Genomic DNA, 12,262 nt, shown 5'->3' on the forward strand with positions numbered 1-12,262 from the left:
CATTTTATTCTGATTAATATTGTTGAGGGGGTTATTGAAGGAAAAGCAGCCACAGAAACTGCCATGAGATTTCTAGAGCTGCATAAACTAATACACAGTTCCTTGAGTGGCCATTTTGTTTCATAACTTTAAGACTTTTTCCATGCTATGCCCCTTTGTGAGAAGGTTGTATATTATTTCGTTTGGCACTTTTTCCTTCTAGGAAATATTTGTAATTAGTCCCACTATTAACTGAGTGGCCACAATTGTACACTTAAGTTAGTGTGATACCCCCTTGAAAGCCTCAAATGCATTTCACTGATCTATCTTTTTAGACAGTTTCTTTGTTATCTCTTTCTCAGTTTGTTTTTTTAATGCAGAATACTTTTTTCTGTAATATTCTGAAACTGATTTCTCCCCACTCTCCTTCTGAAAATTATTTGTTGATATTTTATTTTTTAAATGTATCCTCCCTGTGTTTAGTTTTAATCTTATATCTGGCTCCCTTTTTCATACATTTTGAGGAAATATCTTTATTTAGTCTTCTAAGTAAGGGTCTATAGAACTCCTTACTGCCTATGTTTCACTTTTGTTTTTAAAATTTGAAGTCAAGATCCTGTGTTTCTAAAGGTCCTTTTGGAGTGGCTGCATTGGTAACTCCCTTTCACCTGTGATCCTTCTATTGTCTCAGGAAATTCCCTGTCATGCTTTTATCTTTTTCGTGGAAAATCTTGGGTTTGTCAGTATCACTGGCTGCCACTTAACATTTCAGACCTTGTGCAGGTCTTGTGTTATTGTTCGATTTTGTGCAAGGCTAGTGGTAATGTGAGGATAGCCTGGTTGGCGGTACAGCAGGCAGGGCCATGTGACTGGCGATCCTGAAGGGACCCTTGCCCAGTGCGAATGAAGGATCCCATGCTAAGCATGTGAGTGTCTCCTCTGGTCCTTTCCTACGGGTGTAGGTAGCATGAGAGAACTGCCAAAAATTAGCCAAAAAGTGAAATTAAAGATAAAAATATAAACTTTATTTCTCAGTATAAACTCTATGAAGTTCAAGATACTTGAACCACAATCCATTTCGTCCATCCCTAAATAATTAAGGGTCCTGGGAATTTAACCATGGCAATGCAGTCTTGTTTATATTATTAACTTAAGAAAAGGGGATTCCCTTTAAGATTTTTTATGATTAGGAAACAAATATAAGTCCTAAGGAGCCAAATTAGGATTGTCACGTGGATGCTTAATGATTTCTCTTTGCAAGAATCACAAAATTGCCCTTGTTTAATGAGAGGCATGAGCAGAACCGCTGTCATGGGGGGGAAGGACTCCCTGGTGAATTTTTATGAGCTGTTTTCTGCTAAAGTCTTGGATAACTTTCTCAAAATACTCTCATAATAAGTATATGCTACCATTATTTGGCCCTCCCACTAGCCAACAAGTAAAATTCTTTGAGCATCCCCCTAAATTTGACATGACCTTTGCTCTTGACCAGTTTGCTTTTGCTTTGACTGGACCCACGCTCACCTCTTCGTAGCCATTTTTGTGACTGTGCTTTGTCTTTAGGATCATACTGGTAAAGCCACCTTTCTTCTCCTGTGATAATTCTTGGAAGAAATGCTTCAGGATCTGGATTCCTTTTGTTTAAAATGTTAAATTGGAAGATCTGCTCTTGTCTGCAGCTCAACTGGGCACAACAGTTTTGGCACCATTGAGGGGACAGTTTGCCCGACCCTAACGTTTCAGTCAGAATTGTGCAAGAGGAACTCACTGAGATGATTGCCTTGTTGGCTGCTGTTTCTGCTGTTAATCATCAATTCTCTTTAATGAGCACACAAACTAGATGAATTTTTCCTTGTAAATCAATGTGGACACTGTACAATTCAGGCTTCATTTCCAACATCATCTCATCCCTTCTTAAAATGAGTTACCCATCTGTGAACTGCTGATATCTTTGGGCATTGGTCCCATAAACTTTGTGTAAAGTATCACTGATTTCACCATTTCTCACCCAGGCTTCACCATAAATTTGATGTTGGTGATTCAGTTTTAGCAGAATACATCTTATTCTGATATAGTCTTTTGCTGTCTTGTCCTTCTTAATACCCAAAGCTGGATCCTCTGCATACATGTTATATCTAGTTACTACGTGTTTATTTTCATACAAAATATTTTAAAATTCATGCATAGTTTTTTTCCTAATATGCATTTTACAGGAATGCTTTGAAGACCCCTTGCATTACAGGAAGGCTGCCGAATACAAGCAGTTGGCTACAGGTCACCGCCACTGCCCACTGACCAGGCAGTGATTTTCCTCCTCGCTATAGATACTGATGTTTTCTGAAGGAGAAATATATTGCCACTTGGAAAATCTTCTTTGGCTATGTGGGAAGCAAAACAGTTCTTGGTAGGATACATGTACTTTCAGGGGGGCAGAAAGAAGTTGCTTGGGCCGCACAGGTTCCCTGATGTTTTGGTGATGACTGCTGATGACTTCTCCATACAGTACATGGGAAGACAAACTGGAGAAGTGCGGTCCTGTTTAGGTGGTTGATGATAGGCCTGCAGGTATGAAAGGAAGGTCAGAGAGAAGGAGAAGAGGAAGTGCCAGGGAGATGTGCCTCATTGTGTTGATGGCTGCAGAACTGGCAGTCCTGGTGGAAGGCACGCTTTCCTTGGCTTGGTGAGGACAGGAAGAGAGCGGGTGATGCTTCAAATGGCTCAGGCTATTTCCGTGACCTTCTCCAATGTCCACAATGAGTGAAAGAGATTAAGAGTATCGGGAAAGAATAAATATCATCTACGAACTCATTAGACCCACAACCAAAACAGAAGGTGTGGAAGAGCTGAAAGAGACACTGTCGGTGAGGTAGGTGGGGTGAGAGTGGACTGCAGTAAGAGACGAGGCTCCTTCATGTGTGTCAGAGCTCTCAAGCCATCCACTGCCTGCTAATGTGGGTGTTAAATTTAAAATGTCCCAATGCAATTTTTTCAAAACAAGATAGACATATGGTCCAGAAACACATCAAAAAATGCTCAGAGACACTAATCAACAGGGAAATGCATATTAAAACCACGATGACATATCACCTTACCCCACCAGAATGGCCATTATTCAAAAGTCAAAACACAGAAGATGCCGGAGAGGATGCAGAAAGTAATGCTTATATGCTGTTGGTGGGACTTCTGATTAGTACAACCTCTACAGAAAAAATTATGGAAATGCTTCAAAGACATAAATGTAGACCTACAATTCAATCCACCTATCCCATTGCTGGGTATCTATCTAATGGAAATGAAGTCATTTTATGAAAAAGACACCTGTGCTCAAATGTTTCTTGCAGCACAATTCACAATTGCACAGATCTGAAATCAACCTAAATGCTGTTAATTCTTGAGTGGATAAAGAAAATGTGTATATACATACCATGGAGTACTACTCAGCCATAGAAAGGAATAAAATAATGTCTTTTGCAGCAATTTGGTTGCTACTGGAGACTAAGTGAAGTATCTCAGGAATGGAAAACCAAATACCATATGTTCTCACTAATAGGTAACAGCTAATATATGAGCACTGTCTAGCAAAAAGTGATATAAAGGACATGAGGAACCAAGAAGGGGGGAGGGTGGAAGGGGAAATGTGGGATAAAAACTTATCTATTGGATACAATGAACACTGTTCTGGTGATCGACACATGAAAAGCCCTGACTTGAGCATTATATGAGATATCCATATAACAAAAACACTTGTACCCTCTTAATTAATATTTTTAAATAAAAAAAGTTGGAAAAGTTGAAAACATTTTGCCTAAAAGAAATGGAAAAATTTGGTAGTAAACCATCTCCAGCCAACTCTCAATATCGTCTTCAAAATCAATGAACACAGAAAATTTATATATTTATTTTTTATCCTTACAGAACTCATAATTTTTATTTTAATTTTTGTAAATTATAGAAAAGATTCACAAGTTTCTGAATTCATTCTGTGAGTTTCTTTTTATTTATTTATTTATTTATTTTTATTTCAGCATATTACAGGGGTACAAATGTTTAGGTTACATATATTGCCTTTGCTCCTCCCGAGTCAGAGCTTCAAGCATGTCCATCCCCCAGACAGTGCACACCCCCCCCATTACATGTGAATATACCCATCCCCTCCTCCCTGCTCCCACCTGCCTGACACCCGATGAATGTTAGTACTATATGTGCACGTAAGTGTTGATCAGTTAATGCCAATTTGATGGTAAGTACATGTGGTGCTTGTTTTTCCATTCTTGTGATACTTCACTTAGTAGAATGGGCTCCAGCTCTATCCAGAATAATACAAGAGGTGTTAGATCACCATTGTCTTTTGTGGCTGAGTAGAACTCCATGGTATACATATACCATGCTTTATTAATCCACTCATGTGTTGATGGGCACTTGGGTTGTTTCCACATCTTTGCAAATGTGAATTGTGCTGCTATAAACATTCAAGTGCTGATGTCTATTTTATAGAATGTCTTTTGTTCCCTTGGGTAGATGCCTAGTAGTGGGATTTCTGGACCAAATGGTAGTACTACTTGTAGCTCTTTGAGGTATCTCCATATTGCTTTCCATAAAGGTTGTACTAGTTTGCAGTCCTACCAGCAGTGTATGAGTGTTCCTATCTCTCTGCATCCACACCAACATTTATTGTTTTGGGACTTTTTGATAAAGGCCGTTCTCACTGGAGATAAGTGATATCTCATTGTGGTTTTCATTTGCATTTCCCTGATGATTAGAGATGTTCAGCATTTTTTCATGTTTGTTGACCATTAGTCTGTCTTCTTTTGAAAAGTTTCTGTTCATGTCCTTTGCCCACTTTTTGATAATGTTGTTTGATTTTTTCTTGCTGATTTTCCTGAGTTTTATACAGATTCTAGTTATGACCCCTTTATCAGATGTGTAACATGAGACTATTTTCTCTCATTCTGTAGGTTGTCTGTTTGCTCTTATGATAGTTTCCTTGGCTGTGCAGAATTGTGAGTTTCAATATCAAGATATATACCCCTGCAAATTTATTCCATTTTAAAAATCTGAAAAAGTATCCTTAAGCATCAATACCATGTTAAAAGCATAAGCCACAATGTTGATAGAGGATTGCAAGGATGGTTCGGTATTAGTAAATTATGGCCTCAGAGATTCCACTGAGTAATTCAAAGAATTCAGAAAAGAGCAATCTCATCATAATCACCCACCAAGTTGACCAACCCACATGGAAATTCAGCTTAAACTCTGGTTTCTCTCCCTTTAAGGTAGGTAAAGCCTCCCTGTTTCTATCTTTCTTTTACTTTTATATTGGATGTAACACCATATTTCCTAATAAAGGATTTTTCTTCTGCTTGTGACCCTGTTATCCAAGCAATCCTAAATTTCTGTTCTATAAGATAAATTTAATCAGCAAAAATCTGGTAAACTATCTTCTATTTTTGCAAAGATCTTCCTACGACCCTCCATGCCTCTCCATCTACCACTCCATTTGTCTGCCATCTTACTGAAAAAGTTCTTTAAATTATGTCTATAGTTATTTATCCCTTTACCTTCACCTCCCAGTATTTATTCTACACACCATACTGGCTTTGTGTTTTCCACTCCAGTTCTGTCAAGGAGTGGATTCCATCCACCCAATTCAAGAGTCATTTCCCAGTCCTGCATCTCACTTTACCTCCACTCAGTGCTGACACCATTGGTCACACCCTTTTTTGTGGAAGACTTTAGCAACACCTCTAGGGACTTCACACTCTCTCTTAGGTTTCCCCTTCCTCCCTTGCTTCCCTCCTGCACCCACAGACTGATTCCTCCTCCAGCTCTGCTCCATCTGTGTACATTGCATCTACATGCATCCATTTGGTTAAGCCACTTAGGAGTGATTCTTGACCCTTCTCTTTTCCTCACACATCACATTACATCTGGTCAAATAGCATTATGCCAGAATTTTTAAATTCTATCTTCAAAATAAACCCCATAATGCAACCATGTCTCACCACTGTCACTATTATCAACCCATGAAAATGAGCATCATTTTTATTTTAGTCCAACATTGATTCCACGCTTGCACAATCAATTCCCCACAGCAACTATTTGAAAATCATTCACTAAAATTATTTGTACCCCATAATACTCTGAAATTAGAAAAAAGAGAAAATCATATTAATCTCCTACTCAAAGTTTTCTTGTGGACAGCCATCACTTTTATTTCAAAAGAGCAAAATCCAAATTTGTGGCTATGGCAGAGAACAAAGAGAGAGAGACCCCACGTCTTCTCTTCCTTTTGTTAGGTCAGTCATTCCGACATGAGGTCCTCACCTGAATCAATTAATCTAAACCTAATTACTTATCCAAACCCCACTTCTAAATATTATCATGTTGGGGGGTGTGATTTTATTGCATGCATTTTGAGGGTTGCGCAAACACTCAGTCTGTACACTAACCTAAATAAACACAATGAAATCCATGCCAAGATACATCATAGTCAAATATCCAACAATAAAGAGAAAGGTCTCTAAAATTAGACAAAATAGATTCTCTGTAGAAAGGAAAACACTACAAATGAAAGCAGAAAAGATTATCGGAAATATGCAAAAGCCATAAATAAGTGGCATAAAATTTTTAAAGTGTTGAAATAAAGAACTGTCCTTCCTGATTTCTATATCTGGTGAATTTATCTTTCAGGAATAATAAGGATATAAAGGTATAGGATGAAGGAACCTATTAGAATTTTCCACCAGTAGACCTACTTTGAAAGAATTGCTAACATAAGCTCTCTAAATAGAAAGAAATAATAAATAAAGAAACACGAAACTTCAAGAAGGATGAAAGAACAATGGAAAGGGAAATGATGGGCAAATACAATATGTACTTTTCATCTTGAGTTTCTCAGTATGTCTGACAGTTGAGGAAAAATTACAACACTACCTGTTATAGTTCTGAGTGCATGTAGGAAAATATTTAAGACAATTGCATTATATGCAGAGGAGGTCAAAGGGACATACAGAAGATAAGGTTTCTACACTTAAATTATCAAAATATTGACACCATTAGACTATGATTACTTATACACTTTCAGTGTAACTCCTGCTGCATCCAATTAAAGATTCTGTACAAAGAGATACACTCGATAATAGGACAGAGAAGCCAAAATGGAAATATAAATAAAAAATACTTAAGTAACATACAGAAAGGCAAAACACAGAAACCAAGGAAAAAGAAAATAAGCAGTAATCATAGAGTAAAATGGCAGACATATGACCCAATGTATGACAAATTATTAATATATTAAACCTAAATAATGTAAAGTAAACCACATAGTGAAAAATTGGGGACTTTCTGGATTACATAAACATAATAGCCTACACCATTATCACGCTCTACCCAATATTTATATTTTATATAACATATTTTTATGTTAGTATTTTATTAATATTTTATACAATAAAATTTTGATGTGCATTAATTAGTTTTTTCAACTTATAATATTATTCAGAACATGTACACAATATCAAAATCCATGTACACCTCTCAGCTCAGCCCATAACTGGCACAAGGAGGCCTTCACTGGCAGCTACTATTGTGAGCACAGTCACGGGTGGAGTCCCCATCATTTTTGCTTGCTCTGTGTGTCACATTCCCCAGGTCTGTCTCAGGGGCCTCACTCCTCCTGATATCCACCCTGTACTTGAGATACATCTCTTACAACAGGGCTTCAACTGCCACTCACACCAGGGGCAGCTAGTTGCATGGCACAGGTGCTACAACTCCTCTGGTTAGGCACACAATTTTTTATTTTTGTTTGCTTGTTTTTATTAATATTTTAAAATATTATGGGGATACACATGTTTTGGTTACATGGATCACTTTTGTAATGCTTCAATCAGGGTTATAAGTGTGCACATCACACAGATAGTTTTCATAGTACTCATTAAGCAGGTTTTTATCCATCCTCCCCCCTCCTCCTGCCTTAGTTCCACTGAGTTTTACTTCTCTCTGTGCACATGTGTACTCATCAGTTAGTGAGCAATTTAACAGTGAGTATATGTGGTGTTTGTTTTTCCATTCTTTAGATACTTCACTTAGGATAATGATTTCTAGTTCCCTCCAAATTGTTGCAAAAGTCATTAATTCATTCTTCTTCATGGCTGAGTAGTATTCCATGGTATACATATACCATATTTTGTTAATCCACTCATGAATTGATAGGCATTGGGGTTGATTCCATTTCTTTGCAATTGTAAATTGTACTGCAATAAACATTTGAAGGCACACACACTATTAATCTTAATTGATCAGTATAAATTTAAAACGGAACTATTATCCATTCTGGATGTATAGTAATGAGTGACTAATTAGAGTCTACTGACTGTTTTCATGGACAAATTTTGTAAATCATACTAATATTTTATCATAAAAATCTAATCTAAAATCTGTTTGAAACTAAAAAAGAAAACGGGAAAAGAAACTGGAAAATGGTGACCAGCAGAACAAAACTGTCCTGTCTTAAAGAAGATGGAGGCCTTGGAATTTCTTTTCTATTTAGTGGAAAGGCCCTGAGATAAGGGGCTTGATGGAGACAGTGGAAAAAATTCCCAAAAGCTGATGGGCTCTGGTATAAGCTCACATAAGAGTGAGGGATTTACTGCATACTATATAAAAACCATGGGTAATCATGGAATATTTCTCTCTGAGCTAAGCTTAAGAGTTAATGCAGTAAGTTCATGATTGCAAACATAGTTGTATTATTTGCTGAAACTATATTAAGGAACAAGAAAGAAACTTTCAAATTAACATAATTCAACTTTATTATTTTATTCGAGGAGGCTAGGATTTGCACCATTAATAGTGGCGCTAGAATGACAATCCACATTTTTGGTCCCAAGTGTACACACCACTCCACAGAAGGAATTTCCTCAACTTACATATGCAGGACAACCTCCAAGTAAATTTGTACCATTTTTGCTTGCCATTTATACTATAGCATGAACATACTACATAGTACAGGCATCTGCAATACTAAGTTTATATGAACTCATACAGGTCTTCTTGCCAAAATCTAGTTTACAATTTACCAAAGTATGGATAATAGTGTTGAATCCCCACTGAATAAGTGCAGTTGTGAGGACTAAGAGCTCCTATCCTGTCTGTGGTAGGAAGACCAGTGGCCTCCCAAAGATGTCCATGGACCAATTCTCAGAATATATGAATATGTTATGTTGAAAAGGGGCATTATGGTTGCTAATCATTAAAAATAGATTATTCTGAAATATCCAGGTAAGGCCAATGTAATCCCAAGGGTCCTTAGAAGTGGCAGAAGGAGGCAGAAGCATCAGTGATCACAGGTAATGATATGAGAAAGATCAGCCACTGCTGTCTCTGAAGATGGGAGGGGCCACAAGCCAAGCAGTATGGGTGACTTCTAGACACTGGAAAGGGTGTTCCTTGCAGCCTCCACAGACGAACATCCCTGAAGACAGGTAGCTTTTGGTCGAGTGAGGCCCATTTTGACTTCTGAGCTACAGAACTGCATAATAATAATTTGTGTTAAGTTACTACTTTTGTGTTAATTCATCACAGCAGTAATAGAAAAATACACTGTGTATATGTTCAATTAATGCTTTCTTTTCTCTGGAACTTATCAAGTATTGTCAGCTATTTATAAGAAGGCTACCAGAGGGAAATAAAATTATCATTGAAGGTAATCCAAGGCAACTAAGAAATATATTCTCTAGTGAAACAAAAACCAATCTTGAATTTCAGTCCAAATAAACATTTATTGAGCCCATACTAAACTGGACATTGTTAAACAATGTCCCTTCTACACTGTGAGCAATCACCCTGCTGTTTCTCCTGAGCTGGGAATGCCATCCTTGGATCATTGATTTGCTGCACTTAGACAAGTCTCTACAGCGTAATGGTACACTGGTTCTCATCTTAGAAAATTCTCAGAAAATGGTGGGTGACACAGCTAAGGACATACTAACTTCATTACTAAAAGAAAAAAAGAGAAAGGAAGAAAGAAAAAGAAAAGGAAGGAAGGAAAGAAAAGGAAGAAGGAAGGAACAAATGAAGGAAGGAAGGAAGAGAGGGAGGGAAGGAAAGAGGAAGAAGGGAACTGGGGCTCAAAAAGTAAGCCCCATATTTTCTCATGTACCACTGTGACTGTGGGCATGGGACTTACTTTCTGTAGGTGTAATTCACTCTCCTCCCTCTCTCTCCTCCTGCCTTATGTGAGATCTATACCCACTGTCCAGGTATCCTTTTTACTGCATGAACAACCACTTTGGGGACTTCCATATAAGCCAGGAGTGAGGTGAAGTATTAAAACCAGACCTCCTTATTTAGAGCCCATAGGATTTGGAGTTTCTAACTGAATTAAATGTTTTGCACATCAGAAAACCAGATGGTTTTTCTTGAGGCTGTCCCTAGCTGAGACTCCATGGACTTGACTGGAATTCACATCCTAGAGAGACAGGAAGGAGAGAATCTTGGAAAACTCAAGGCCCATTTCTGTTTAATCTATGCTATTTGGTAACTACAAATACAGACAATTAGACATGGAGGAGTCCAGGAAATAATGGGATCATCTCTAACCTCCTGTTTGGAATTTACACGTGAATGTGGCACCTGGCAAGTGTTTAAGTTTGGAATCCTTTTCCAGTGTATGAAAACCATCACAGAAAAGGCTATTAATTCTTTTGTGAGATATCAGGGTCAAGAGAGAAGAAAATTATAAACATGCACTGACGTGGACTTTTTGCTTCCTGTGAAGGTGCTCTTCTGGTCTGCAGTTAAGTAAAGAAATGATGTTCATTCACTTCCAGTAAGTGTCACTCACCATGTGTTTAGCATCCTGTTAACAATCTCCAGTACTGTTAGTAAATATAAGATTGCAGTGAGTCTTTCCCACCAAAATATTCCAGGTACTAACTGACCAGGCACTCTGCCAGGGCTAAAATCCTATCAGTGGATAAGATATGCATTTATACTCCATGAAAAGGATGTAGTTAAACATTTGGTCTTCACTCACACTTAGAAGTTCCTCAGATTAACACGTGAACTGACCATACAGTTACTTATGTGCTAGAACAATATTCTAACCTCTCCCCAGGGGTGGTTTCTGCTATTCAAATATGGTACCTGGTAGCAAAGCATTCAAAATGGGGATAAAGTTCCAGAGTTCCACTTCTTGAGTCTGTACTGGAATTCCTCTGAAGAAAAATCACTAAGTGGCCAAGAATAAAGAAAAAATACAAAGATTTGGGGGGTAAACTAGATTTTCAGTAATGGGGCCATCAGATAAAAGTACAGCAACATCTGCTAGAAATAAGAAAGTAAATAATTTAAGAGATAAAACCTTCTGGAAAATTACTCTCCCTATTAAAACCAAGGAAATTCAGTTTGTTGGTAATTGCCACCGTCAGAAATCATTTCCTGTCATGCAGGTGTGGAAACAGATGGGGTCTAGCACTGTAGCAGAAATGACCAGATGGATCTGGGCCATGAAGCTGCCTCTTGCTCTTATAGTCAAACAAGAGAATTTTCTTGACACACCCCGCCCAGGGTTGACAAGTAAGGAAGACACAGCTAACATGAACCATTCATTGCAGACTAAGTAGATTAGTCAGTATAAATACTGAGGAGAGTACCATTTTCCAGAGGGAGTATATTCTGCAAAGCAGACAAGTGGAAGAGAAAGTATTTATAGTCACCCAACCAATCTTTTATAACAGGCCTTGCAGAATCCACTAAAATTCAATGACTAGATCCCTGCAGCTATTATGCAATCCTTCATTACACTTAGAGCAGCGCTGGAATATAATTTGCTATCATTAAAATAATATTTAGCTTACTTAGAAATTTGGTTTTATAGCTAGGGCCCGAAGCTTCTTTTTAGCAAAAGTCTCACAGATCCCTCAGCCTATTGGGACTTGAAGAGTGAACGCATAGAAATCTTAAGTATTCATGGCTAAATGGTGGGCATAAAAATACAAAAGATAGAAAATTTTTAAAAAGGTGGAGACTTCACAGAGGGAATGTAGACTGGGTTTATCTAGAAAACAAAGAAAGTGAAAATTTTAAATATATACAAACTGTATATAGATTTTGTCATTAATTTTAGTTTCTTTCTGTGATTGTAAATCAAAGGGATAAAAGCTTTTTTTATCATATTGGTTGTGAGGTTTATATTAGACATTCATTAGACAACTAACTGGTAGACTTGAAACTATGGATATTTGTTATAGAAAACTATATCTGTTATACTATTGGAAGA

The sequence above is a fragment of the Lemur catta genome, chromosome 6, assembly GCF_020740605.2.
Source record: "Lemur catta isolate mLemCat1 chromosome 6, mLemCat1.pri, whole genome shotgun sequence".
Taxonomy (NCBI): Eukaryota; Metazoa; Chordata; class Mammalia; order Primates; family Lemuridae; genus Lemur; species Lemur catta.